Below are 14,834 nucleotides of genomic sequence, written 5' to 3'. Positions count from 1 at the left end.
AATTCTGGAAATATTATACAGGATTGTATGATACGGAAGCTGAGGTGGGTAGGGATAAAATCAGAGATTACTTAGGAGATATCCAACTTAACGAGTTAGAATTAGAGGACAAAGTTAAATTAGACTCTAGTTTAACGATAGAAGAATTGATGTTAGCCTAATCAGATCTTCCGTCTTCTAAGGCTGCAGGACCAGATCTTATTCCGATTGAATTTTATAAAACATTCTTTTCAGTTCTTAGATTGGAGTTATTGGATACACTCATTCAAGCTCAGAGTGAAGTTTCAGTTCCAAACTCATGGGGGGGCACTGAAATCCTAGTTATCTTGAAGAAAGGTAAACCTCCTACAGCCCCAGGGTCCTATAGACCTATTGCTTTAATGAATGCGGATGTGAAGCTGTATTCGAAAATCTTGGCAACAAGGTTGACCACCGTTATAGATAAATTAGTCTCCCCAGTCCAACATGGTTTTATCCCAGGGAAGGGTACTACAGAACATGTTAGGACAGTGATTACCTGCTTCGATGCTATGGAGATTGCCTGCGGCCCTGTCGCAGCTTTATTTCTGGATGCTGAGAAGGCTTTCAACAGGGTCGCATGGGAGTATTTGTGGGAGGTAATGAGATTGAATGGTTTTGGCGTTAATTATATTAGAGCAATTCAGGTTCTATACAAGGCACCAACGGCTAGTATCAAAATTAATCGGGATATAACGGCGGCAGTACAGATAAAAAGAGGAACAAGGCAAGGCTGTCCCAGCTCCCCTCTCCTTTTTGCACTTTACATGGATCCGTATTTACGTTACCTTAATCTTAATCCCAGTATTCCTCCCCTTTGCTCAAATGGGCTAGAAGTTAATGTGTTGGCGTACGCAGATGACGTTGCTATAATTACCCCAGATCCATCTAAGGCAATTGGTGAGATTGAGCTAGAGGCCCTTAAATTTGGCATAATCTCTGGATATAGACTTAACAGTGCAAAAACGCAGATTATAAAAAATGCAATGGCTCGATGCAATGACTCACGTGTGGTTTCTGCAGCAGTTTATTTAGGTGTGGAAATTTCGCCTAATTTAGAGACAGTGGTAGAACGAAACATTTCCCCCCTAATGAGGAAAGTAAGTTTAGATTTGGCCAGGATAAACAATCTTAGACTCACGTTAGTGGGCCACACTAACGTCATCAAAATGCTTATACTCCCCAAATTTATTTATTTTTTTCGAATGATACCTCTTATGTTTGAGTCGATCTGGTTCAATAAGCTGGAGTCGATTCTGAATAAATTTATCTGGTCATATGGAAAGACCAGACGGGCTTACAAATTTATGACTTTACCAAGGGCTAGGGGAGGATGGGGGATTCCTGACTTTAGGTTATATTATTGGGCTTCTGTACTTCAATATACCCAGGGTCTGATTGGAGCAAGCAAAGTAGATTTGAATGTCAAAGCTTTCTCGACTATGATATATTCTATTGTACTGGGCTCAGATACTGCGAATGCTTTTTTAAACTGCACTGACTTTTCTTATTATAAACGCACGCGCTTTAAGACAGTTATTGCTGCTCAGAACATCTGGTCAGCTGTAGCAAAAAAATGTGGATTGGGAATATATAACAGATACACCAGATTATATAGGAACAAGACTCTACCACCTTTAATTTTTGCCGATGCTACTATGGCAGAATGGGATAGAAATGGAATTAAAAAAATAGGAGATCTGTTGGGCTTAGATGAAAAGATATTGCAATTCTCAGATTTGATGGCAAGATTCAACATAGCAAGACAAAGCTTTTTTAAGTATTTGCAGACCAGGAGTTTTTTCAATAAGAAAAAAGGAGGCGAGGGTGGATTCGGTAAAAATAATATTATGGAAGCCATAGCGCAAGGTGGGGTGTGCTCCATTCGCCATTTTTATGCTAATTTGGCAGAATTAAAGAAGGATGATACTGTAAAATTTGGTGACAAATGGGCTGGGAAATTAGGGATACAGAGCCAGTTTTTCTTGGACTCGTTGGAATTAGGATGCTCTGTTTTTCGCTCTGCCTCGCTCCATTCCCAACATTTCAAAACTTTATACCAACTCTACCATACACCGGATCGCATTGCACAGTGGGGTGGTACTACAGGGACTACTTGTTCTCGTTGCAGTGCACCGGCAGCGGATAGCATTCACATTTTTGCGTTATGCCCTCAGTTAAGAATGTTACTGAAGGGTATTGAAGAATTTATGGGTCGCACACTTGGTTTGAATGTGATTTTAACACCAACTGTAATTATGCTAGGGGTTAGGGGATTTGATGGTGACCATTACGAATTTTTATTTGTAGCAATGGCGGTGTATAGATTGTTGATTGCTAGAGCTTGGCTGGATCCCTCACCTCCCGTAACACAACAATGGATTGCGTTGTTATTGGGGATGTTTAATCTCAAAAAGGGTATATATGCTAGGAAAGGCAAAAGGGCAAGGAGGCTGGGTAGGAAAATATGGGAACCAGTTCATCGTTGGAAAGAAAGGCTAAATGGAAGCCTTGTTTGATTTAATAATATTATTTTCCTTTATATGCTTTGATGGTTATATGGAAGAAAAAAAGATTTCTTTAACGTTATATAGCTTTTCTTGATAGTAGTTTTTTTTTAATATCTGTATTAATATTATGTATTTTGTGCTATATGTGTGCCAAAAAACTCTTTTACAATAAAAATATTTTTTTAAAAAAAGAACAGGTGGTAAGCTCAGTTTCAAACCCTTGGAGATCTTCCTCAAGCAGAGGACACATCAAATAGCAAAGTCAGTTCTACTTTCCTTGGAAGCAAGTAGCCACTGCAGGCCAACCCCAGAGAGCAAACAGCACAGGGGCAGTATTCCACCAAAGGTTCTGCGGCTCTTCTCCTTGGCAACGGTTTCTCTTGATGTCCCAGAAGTGATCTAAAAGTCTAGGTTCTGGGCCCCTCTTTTTATACAGCAACATGTATTTGGTGGCAGAAAGCCCTGGGCTTGGTCAAAACCAGTTTTGTCCTCTCTGGTGCCGCTTTCTGGCAGGAGGTGGAGACAGCATTGTGGAAGGCAGACCAGGCACACTCAGGTGAAAGGAAATCTCCCTCTACTCCAAATGCAGACCAGGTCTGTTCAGACCAGCCCTGAATCATCAGACACTCTAGAGCCACTGCACCTCCCCGGCCCCTGACACTGCAACCCCAGTCAATTTACATCCTAACAGAGGCACTCTGGATGGCTAAGAAAGAAAATACCTACTTTCTAAAAGTGGTATTTTCAGACACAGAATGTAAAAATCACCCTCCCTTAGAGAAGTAGTTCAGGCCTACTAAACTTTGTTTTCCTACCTAGTTTCAAGTGGCAGTTATATTTATAATATGTTATAAGTAAACTCCCCATTCCATCCTATGGGAACGGGTAGCCTTGCAATAGTGAAAAACGAAATTGGCAGTCATTCACTATCAGGGCATGCCACCCATATCAAGGCATGTCCTACCTTTTACATACATTGCACTCTGCCCACAGGGCTACCTTGGGCCTAACTTAGGGGCGAATAACATGAGGAAAAGGGAAGGTTAGGGCCTGGCAAGTGGGTGCACTTGCCAGGTCGACATGGCGGTACTAGACTGCACACAATCTCTGCAATGGCAGGTGTGAGTTACATTTGCAGGCTGCTAATGTGGTTGGCACAATCAGTGCTGCAGCCCACTAGCAGCATTTGACTTAATGGCCCTGGGCGCACACAGTGCTCTGTACTATGGACTGACTAGTAAAACAAATATGCCAATCATGGAAACACCAATCCAGAATAATAATTTACAAAGGGAGCATTTGCAGTTTGTCACTGAACAGCAGTGGCAAGTTGCCCAAAGCATCTGGATCAGCAAAATGGAGTCCAACACACAGCGAAAACATTGGAGGTCAAGGCAAAAAATACACGGGAAACCCACGCCAATGATACCAGGTCTGACAGAGATATTTAATCACCCAAGAGAAATATCTTTAATCTGGAATAAGAATTATGAACGCTATTGCAGGGGAATTTTAGAAGCACCGTTTTAAGTCAGATCTAATGTTCCGCAGTAATATTTGCGCTTGCTACTATCTTTCAAGGTTTTTTATTCATATTTGTGTTTTGTCTAAGAGTTCGTCTGAGGTTGCAGTTTTCATTGACCTTGTCATTAATCTATGCTTTTCGTCATTTTCGTCACCGAGGATGGTAATACTTAATGCCTTACTAGAAAGACAGTGCTGAAAGTACTGATTCATCCATCCATAACAACATATTTTTCCCGCCACATCTTGACATTGAAAATACAATTTGTAAATTCTGAGCTAAGGGCCCGATGTAGGTAGGGCGTTACCGATCGGTAACGGCCGAAAATACCGATTTTTGGCCCTTACCGATCGGTAAACAGCCATCGAGATGTAGGGAACAAAAAAAATAAAGAATCGGAGTGAAAACCGAATCGGAATGAGTACCGAATGGGAAAGAATCCGATACGTACATACCGAAAATCGGATATGTAACGATTCGGAAAAACACCGAATCGGATGCAAAGACCGATTCGGTCCATGTACCGATTCGTTAGTGACACCGAATCGGAAAATCACCGAATCGGTCCATGTACCGATTCGTTAGTGACACCGATTCGGAAAACATGCCGATTCGTATGAATCGCCGATCGGGAAATTCCCCGATTCCGACAGTTGGGGAGATGTAGGGAGGCACAGAAACACCGAAATCGGCTCAAAATCGGTAGAATTCACTCGGTATTTACCATGGATTGCAATCAGGTGGTAACCAACTCCAACCCATATAAACAGTCCCAAAATGCATTGCAACTTGCAGGATGGCAGCTTTCTATGTCATTGCGAGGCGGCTACGGCTACAGCAGGAAGGACAGAGGGAATGGCTAAGAAATGAACAGGTCTACAGACAGAGGATAACCCTGTTCATGCTCACAGAGGCAGAGATACTACAGAGATACAGGCTGGACTCTGACACCATACTTGAGCTCATCAGGGATCTCAAGCCATTCTTGGACCACCACACCCCAAGGGCACACGCCATCCCTGCGCACATCCAGGTGCTATGCAGCCTACACCTGCTAGCGTCTGGCAGCTATCAAAGTGGTGTAGCAGCAGCAGGAGGGGTGAGCCAGAGCAGCCTGTCAAGGTTCTTCCACACATTCCTTGACGCCATGATACACAGGATGGACCAATACATCTCTTTCCCTGCAACCCACGCAGAACTGCTACAAACCAAAGCTGACTTCTACCAGATGGCACAATTTCCCCAAATCATCGGTTGCATAGATGGCACGCACATTCCGATTTGCCCACCAGCGGACACCGAATACATATACCGCAATCGCAAGTCTACACACACCATCAACGTGCAGGTGATCTGCAATGCAAAGTGCACCATCACAGACCTGGTAGCAAAATTTCCAGGGAGTACCCATGACTCCTATATTTTCCAACAGAGCGGCATATATGCACGGCTGATGGCTGGCGAATTTGGAGAAGGATACCTCCTAGGTGAGACACATCATCAGACCCCCATAACACATAGTAGGTAGGTGGAATACATGTATGCATGTGTCTAATGAGACCCCTTTCTCTTCCAGGCGACAGTGCATATGCCCTCCGCTCATTCATACTCACCCCCTACCTCAACCCCTCCACACCCAGCCAAAGGAGGTATAACCGGGCCCACATACGCACAAGGAATGTTGTCAAACGGACCATTGGCATCTGGAAAAGTAGATTCAGATGCCTGCACAAGAGCGGAGGTGCAAGGCAGTATACCCCCATCACCTGCTGCAAGATCATAGCTGTATGTGCAATGTTACACAACCTTGCGGTGAAGAAGGGCACTGAGGTGGAGTTGTCTGACTACGAGGACCATGACGACGACGAAGCTGTGCCACTGACACAGCCAGCTGGGGTGTGTACGCCAAGTGATGGCAGATACAGACGTGAGGAGATTACTGAGAACTATTTCTGACTGAGTACAGATGCAAAGACAGCAAAATGTTGATTGGAAAAAACAAATTTTAATAGTGTTGCAACACAGTTACAGCACTGATGTGCAACAAAAAATGGTGTATGGGAAATAAAATAAAGTCCAAGGTTCAGGTTGCCTCACCCGCCCTTGCAAGGCTATTTCTTTGCCTGCTTGCCAGACCCACTGGGGTGTCCCTCAGCCCCCTCTGAATGCCCAGCAGCATCAGCGGAGCGCTTGGTGCTCCTCTGTGGCTCAGACGCAGCGCTGGCCGGCTGCTGCGGCTGCTGCTGTCCCCAGCATCACCCAGGTCCAGGGCAGGATTGGAGGCGGTGTTCGATATAATCATGGCCTCCATAGCAGTGGTGATCCGGGCCATCCCCCTTGTGAGCTCAGCCGTATGCTGACTAAGGACAGATTCCTGGTTGGCGCTGCGATGGCACAGTTGTGCCATCGCTGCAGCAAGGCGGCCCATGGCGCGGTTCAGCACCCGGGCATCCCGCCTGCGCACCAGCTCATGCTCCTCCTGTCTGCTAGATGAGTGGGTGATGGCAGTGGTTAGCCTGCCTAACCCTGCTGCCACCTCCTTGTTCGATTCCACGACGGCCTGGAATCCCTTGACCAACTCTCCCATCTGCAGGTTGTGCTGCAGGAGCTGGCGTTGGCAGGCCATAGTGGATCTTGCCTGTTGCCTCTGAATCTTCACCATCTGTCCCTCGAGGCCCAGGAATACACTGCCCTCCCGTGCTGGTGCAGCAGTGGTGGTGATGGTACGGCGCCGGGCACTGCTGCTTCCGGCCTGCTGAGTGGGCTGGGGTGCCACTGGTGGGGGTGTGGAGCTGGCCGGTCCCTGAGCCCCTGCTCCCAGGACAGGTTGTACAGGTGGCAAGGCCATGGTTGTGGCAGGAGCTGGTGTAGGCGGAATGGTGTCCCTTGTAGGGGAGTTCTCTGGGGAGAACTGCAAGGGGGGTGTGCTGGCCATTTGTGGGGAGTGCAGTGCATCGAAGTCTATGACCAGGTCTCCCTCCATACCTAGCCCTAGGGTGTCTCCTTCCTCCTCCTCCTCCTGGCCAGCCTGGCTTGTGCTCGGCCCTGCGACTGCAGTGTCAGACGGTGCTGCTCCCTCTGATGTCAATGTTGTTCCGCCTGATGGGGCCCCTAGGTACAAAGAAGCATTTGTAAACTGAGTGCCGATGTATTACAGTCAGTACAATTATAGCATTCCACATGTCCTTGCATCTCCTTACACTGTGTCACACTGTTTCCTGTCTTGTGATTCTGCACTGCCATATTTAGCTAACTTCTGCTGACTACATGTACCATGATGCTTGTCTCTTGTATGTTGGTGACAGTACTGTGCTGGGGTTTGCCTATGCATTGTGTCTAATGGGGAGGTGTCTGGTAGGGTGTGTCATGATGCGCATGCTTCTTACCTGTAGCTGTAGCTCTCACAGAGCTGTCCAGGGTCCCGATTCCACTGACACTCTCCCTCTCAATGGTGCTGGAGACCAGTTCCTCCAGCTCGGTGAGGGGTGGCGCCGGGTTCCTGCCTCCTCAAGTGCCTCCAGCCTGCCTCTGTATCTCAGCCATCTTCCTTTTAGTGAGGCTGCGGATGTCATAGAATCTCTTTTTGAGTTCTTCTATGGACCTGGGGGTGACACCCGCAGCATTCACCTTCTGGGCGATTTCGGCCCAGATCCTCCTCTTGGTGCTGTCTGGCACGTTGAGGGACAGCTTGCCAAACAGCTGGCGGTGCACCCTCACCACCTCCTCGACCAGCACCTGAAGTTCGGTGGTGGTGAACTTCGGCTTCCTCTTCTGGGAGGACTTCTGGCTTTCTGACTGCTCTGCCATGTTCTTCAGTTCAGTTGGCAACCTCCTATTCCCACTGCTGCTAACTGTGAGTGTTGAGCTCAGGCTGGCTCTCCAGAAACTTCTTAATTAGCTGCACTTGCCAGGGTTGCCACTCCCTGTTTGGGTGGGGGAGGGGGAGCCACCTCATTGGCTGAATCGGCTTTTGCCGAATCGGCTTTTACCGAATCGGATATTACCGATTCGGTAAAATCCGATTCAGTATTATCCGATTCGGTAAAAGCTGATTCGGTTCCTTCAATGCATTCCTATGGGCTTTTTCGCCATGGGTGTGTTTTCATGGCTACGAATCTATGATTGCCGAATCGGATTTTACCGAATCGGCTTTTACCGATTCGGTGTTCGCCGATTCGGGACTATCCGATTCGGTGGTAGCCGAATCGGTAATTTCCGATTCGTTGTTAGCCGATACGGTACTTTCCGATTCGGACCGTGCCGAATCGGAACGTACCGATTCTCATTACCGATGCCTACCGATTCGGTATTCATTCGCTTTTTTTTCCCTACATCTCGTTTTCCGATTTCAGAATACCGATTCGGCCCGCCTCGGTATTTTGAATTCGGAAAATCGCGTTTACCTACATCTGGCCCTAAATGTACTACACTTAAAAAAAATACTGAATTTGCTCTGTTCAAAACAAATTAACAGTACAGGAAGGGCAAAGAAGGGATTGTTAACATAATATCCCTCAAACTAAAACACATGGAAAATTCATAAAACTATTCACTTTATAGTTGATGACCAGCATAGAGTCACAAACAAAAACAATAAAATAAAAATGATTTGAACCGTATTAAAATATTTATGAGACTCTAAACAGCTAGTAACTCTTAAATGTCGATATTTCTAATGGTAAAGATAAACTCAAGTACAGCCACATAACATTAAAAGAAGCACTGCTAGCTATATATTTCAATCTAATTATTTGACCAAAGCACGGGCTCACAACCAATTTCTCCTCTAGCCTAGAAATGTGAACTTGATCCATAATTACTTTCTATATACTATAATTATAAAGTGATCTTTGCTAGGCTCTAGAAAATCCTTGCACACCATTTTGCAACCCACCATAAGGTAAATGTCCTCAATCGTAGTCGAGCAATAGGCCCGTTTTTCTCATCGACTTGGATACGAAACGTTTGGCAGGAATATGAGTGAAGAGCCTGAAAAACAATCATGTTAGAATTAGTAGATATCGGCCAACTCGGTATTTGTAAAAGGTGAAAAGGTTCAGACAAAATAAGACTCTTTAACAACATCATGTGTAGCACTAAGAACAAAGAGAGTAATCTTTTCCTAATAACTCTGGAACTTTTTTGCTTCTAATTATTTTCTGCATGTGCTACTATAGAATGAACGTGTACATCATTTTCTTGGTTGTGAGTACATCTGCATGAAGTGGCGTGCCATCATGCAATCGAGCCAGCTATCGATTAAACATATGGTTAGAGGTTGTGTTTTACCTTACATTTAACCAAGTGTTTTTCTTTAATGAGCCAAATTGTGCGTGTGGATTTTAAAGTACATTTTCCTTTTACCCTGACAATCATGCATTTTAGTTTAGATACAAAGGAAACACAGAGCTCACAACATTTTTCAGGACATTGCTGAGCAAAAACAGTATTACTCTGCAACTTATGTAACTTTGGAAAGCATTATTTGTGATTTCTATACAGAGCTACATACCACTAAAAGGGAAGAAAATGTTTTTAATCTAGGCCAAACGGAAAAATAAATGTCTAATACTTTTGTCACCATAGGAACCTATCTTGCTGGAGAAAGCTCATTAATCATGTTGGGAATGTTGGCATGACTGCAGGGACATCAGACACATTTTGCTTTTTTAACGTTTTTTTGTTGGCTGTAGAACTCCATGCTAGCCAGTTGTAAAGTGCTTGTGCCATTCTAAAATTGGTATTCTCCTGATTGCCATATTTAATTTACTTATATGTCCCTAGTATATAGTACAACATGTACCCACAAATTTAAAATACATTCTACCAGTGGGCTGCAGTCCTCATTTTGCAACTCACAGCAGTAGCACAATAAAGTATGTCCCCTGGCCTAAACATTCCTGTTTCATACTGATAACTCTTAAAAGCCAATTGGGCAGAGTGCATGGTATTTGAAAGTAAGACATGTGTATTTAATGGTAGTGAAACACATCCAAAGTTGTTTTTCATTGCAGCAAGGTTGTCTCTCCTAGTAGGATATTAAAATCCATCCGAACAGTCAAGTCGGATTTCTATTACTATTTTGAAAATGATACGCATAGAAGTTGCCATTTACCAGCCCTGAACCAAAAGGCTTTCCTGCCTGTGTCCATCTGTCACCTGATCCCTCATGGCTCCTTTGTGGTAATATGTGTATTGCTCACAGACAGTAGGGAAAATGCTCTGGGTGGGGGGTGGTGGGCTTTTCCCTTGACAGGATAGCCTATGAGCTTTGGCCAGCCTCTAATTGAGGTTCAAAGGATGCCCACCTTGGCATTGGCAGGTGAAGGTCACACCTCCCTTTTTTCTCTCTATCCAGACTTGCACTAAACCAGTGGAAGGGGAGAAACTGACCAGAACTGATTTCAGGGATAGACAAAGCCTTGTTCTCCACCCAAAGGCTAGCATTGGACATGCAAGTAGACCCAATAGATCTCTCCTCAAAAAACTCCTAGGCCTGTGAAAAATCGGAAGGACTGTCCTCCGGTCTGAGGAATCTGAGAGAAGATTGGATTGGCTTGCCTTAAACTCAGGAACCTAGAAGTGACTCCAAGGGTCAGGTGGCTGACCTGATGTTTGAGCTACAGGTTTAAGGCAAGTTTCCTCCCTACAGGTGCCAGCTGACCTTTTCCAGCTGAACCTGCCCTTGGCCCTCCTGCTGGCCCTCCTGCTGGCCTCTGTTGAAGTGAGTACTCACCCCCAAAGTAGTAACCCCAGATCTTTCACGCTTGTCTGGTGTTAGTGTGAGCTCTACCAGTCCACATACTGTAAAAAGTGGGACATAGTAACATTTTGCCAACTTTTTGCTAACTTTCTGCCTGAAGAAGTGATGGAGACGGGGATCGCCTTCGTAGCCGCACCCATCAACATCAAATTGCCAGTTGGCCTCAATTTGAGGGATAGCTCCATTAATGGTGTTCCAACTTCCAGAAAAGTCAGAACGTGGAGGCTTCATCAGGACTGATGTTGAGCAGTATTCAATCACCATCAAGGCCTTCAAAAAGGGGGTGGGGTCGCACACCACTCACTCACCAGCACCACTCACTCACCAGCATCCACCGGCAACCCCAGAAGATAAGAAGATGGCCTATTCCCTGCTGATGAGGGGTAAATACCCCGAAACACGTGTCCAGGGATGGCGAAGAAAGATACATCGCGGAATACAAAACTACACTGACCATAGTCCTTAGGGGCGATCCCGCTGGTGAGTGAGTGGTGTGCGACCCCACCCCCTTTTTGAAATATTTAAGCGGGCTGACGAGCCTGGGACCCCGCACCCGCGCACCCGTGTGGTACTAGACCTGGCAATATTTGGCAGCCACCGGCAACCCCAGAAGATAAGAAGATGGCCTATTCCCTGCTGATGAGGGGTAAATACCCCGAAACACGTGTCTAGGGATGGCGAAGAAAGATACATCGCGGAATACAAAACTACACTGACCATAGTCCTTAGGGGCGATCCCGCTGGTGAGTGAGTGGTGTGCGACCCCACCCCCTTTTTGAAATATTTAAGCGGGCTGACGAGCCTGGGACCCCGCACCCGCGCGCCCGTGTGGTACTAGACCTGGCAATATTTGGCAGCCACCGGCAACCCCAGAAGATAAGAAGATGGCCTATTCCCTGCTGATGAGGGGTAAATACCCCGAAACACGTGTCCAGGGATGGCGAAGAAAGATACATCGCGGAATACAAAACTACACTGACCATAGTCCTTAGGGGCGATCCCGCTGGTGAGTGAGTGGTGTGCGACCCCACCCCCTTTTTGAAATATTTAAGCGGGCTGACGAGCCTGGGACCCCGCACCCGCGCGCCCGTGTGGTACTAGACCTGGCAATATTTGGCAGCCACCGGCAACCCCAGAAGATAAGAAGATGGCCTATTCCCTGCTGATGAGGGGTAAATACCCCGAAACACGTGTCCAGGGATGGCGAAGAAAGATACATCGCGGAATACAAAACTACACTGACCATAGTCCTTAGGGGCGATCCCGCTGGTGAGTGAGTGGTGTGCGACCCCACCCCCTTTTTGAAATATTTAAGCGGGCTGACGAGCCTGGGACCCCGCACCCGCGCGCCCGTGTGGTACTAGACCTGGCAATATTTGGCAGCCACCGGCAACCCCAGAAGATAAGAAGATGGCCTATTCCCTGCTGATGAGGGGTAAATACCCCGAAACACGTGTCCAGGGATGGCGAAGAAAGATACATCGCGGAATACAAAACTACACTGACCATAGTCCTTAGGGGCGATCCCGCTGGTGAGTGAGTGGTGTGCGACCCCACCCCCTTTTTGAAATATTTAAGCGGGCTGACGAGCCTGGGACCCCGCACCCGCGCGCCCGTGTGGTACTAGACCTGGCAATATTTGGCAGCCACCGGCAACCCCAGAAGATAAGAAGATGGCCTATTCCCTGCTGATGAGGGGTAAATACCCCGAAACACGTGTCCAGGGATGGCGAAGAAAGATACATCGCGGAATACAAAACTACACTGACCATAGTCCTTAGGGGCGATCCCGCTGGTGAGTGAGTGGTGTGCGACCCCACCCCCTTTTTGAAATATTTAAGCGGGCTGACGAGCCTGGGACCCCGCACCCGCGCGCCCGTGTGGTACTAGACCTGGCAATATTTGGCAGCCACCGGCAACCCCAGAAGATAAGAAGATGGCCTATTCCCTGCTGATGAGGGGTAAATACCCTGAAACACGTGTCCAGGGATGGCGAAGAAAGATACATCGCGGAATACAAAACTACACTGACCATAGTCCTTAGGGGCGATCCCGCTGGTGAGTGAGTGGTGTGCGACCCCACCCCCTTTTTGAAATATTTAAGCGGGCTGACGAGCCTGGGACCCCGCACCCGCGCGCCCGTGTGGTACTAGACCTGGCAATATTTGGCAGCCACTGGCAACCCCAGAAGATAAGAAGATGGCCTATTCCCTGCTGATGAGGGGTAAATACCCCGAAACACGTGTCCAGGGATGGCGAAGAAAGATACATCGCGGAATACAAAACTACACTGACCATAGTCCTTAGGGGCGATCCCGCTGGTGAGTGAGTGGTGTGCGACCCCACCCCCTTTTTGAAATATTTAAGCGGGCTGACGAGCCTGGGACCCCGCACCCGCGCGCCCGTGTGGTACTAGACCTGGCAATATTTGGCAGCCACCGGCAACCCCAGAAGATAAGAAGATGGCCTATTCCCTGCTGATGAGGGGTAAATACCCCGAAACACGTGTCCAGGGATGGCGAAGAAAGATACATCGCGGAATACAAAACTACACTGACCATAGTCCTTAGGGGCGATCCCGCTGGTGAGTGAGTGGTGTGCAACCCCACCCCCTTTTTGAAATATTTAAGCGGGCTGACGAGCCTGGGACCCCGCACCCGCGCGCCCGTGTGGTACTAGACCTGGCAATATTTGGCAGCCACCGGCAACCCCAGAAGATAAGAAGATGGCCTATTCCCTGCTGATGAGGAGTAAATACCCCGAAACACGTGTCCAGGGATGGCGAAGAAAGATACATCGCGGAATACAAAACTACACTGACCATAGTCCTTAGGGGCGATCCCGCTGGTGAGTGAGTGGTGTGCGACCCCACCCCCTTTTTGAAATATTTAAGCGGGCTGACGAGCCTGGGACCCCGCACCCGCGCGCCCGTGTGGTACTAGACCTGGCAATATTTGGCAGCCACCGGCAACCCCAGAAGATAAGAAGATGGCCTATTCCCTGCTGATGAGGGGTAAATACCCCGAAACACGTGTCCAGGGATGGCGAAGAAAGATACATCGCGGAATACAAAACTACACTGACCATAGTCCTTAGGGGCGATCCCGCTGGTGAGTGAGTGGTGTGCGACCCCACCCCCTTTTTGAAATATTTAAGCGGGCTGACGAGCCTGGGACCCCGCACCCGCGCGCCCGTGTGGTACTAGACCTGGCAATATTTGGCAGCCACCGGCAACCCCAGAAGATAAGAAGATGGCCTATTCCCTGCTGATGAGGGGTAAATACCCCGAAACACGTGTCCAGGGATGGCGAAGAAAGATACATCGCGGAATACAAAACTACACTGACCATAGGCCTTAGGGGCGATCCCGCTGGTGAGTGAGTGGTGTGCGACCCCACCCCCTTTTTGAAATATTTAAGCGGGCTGACGAGCCTGGGACCCCGCACCCGCGCGCCCGTGTGGTACTAGACCTGGCAATATTTGGCAGCCACCGGCAACCCCAGAAGATAAGAAGATGGCCTATTCCCTGCTGATGAGGGGTAAATACCCCGAAACACGTGTCCAGGGATGGCGAAGAAAGATACATCGCGGAATACAAAACTACACTGACCATAGTCCTTAGGGGCGATCCCGCTGGTGAGTGAGTGGTGTGCGACCCCACCCCCTTTTTGAAATATTTAAGCGGGCTGACGAGCCTGGGACCCCGCACCCGCGCGCCCGTGTGGTACTAGACCTGGCAATATTTGGCAGCCACCGGCAACCCCAGAAGATAAGAAGATGGCCTATTCCCTGCTGATGAGGGGTAAATACCCCGAAACACGTGTCCAGGGATGGCGAAGAAAGATACATTGCGGAATACAAAACTACACTGACCATAGTCCTTAGGGGCGATTCCGCTGGTGAGTGAGTGGTGTGCGACCCCACCCCCTTTTTGAAATATTTAAGCGGGCTGACGAGCCTGGGACCCCGCACCCGCGCGCCCGTGTGGTACTAGACCTGGCAATATTTGGCAGCCACC

Source organism: Lissotriton vulgaris, chromosome 1_1 (assembly GCF_964263255.1).
Source record: "Lissotriton vulgaris chromosome 1_1, aLisVul1.2, whole genome shotgun sequence".
Taxonomy (NCBI): Eukaryota; Metazoa; Chordata; class Amphibia; order Caudata; family Salamandridae; genus Lissotriton; species Lissotriton vulgaris.
This window is presented reverse-complemented; position numbering follows the sequence as displayed.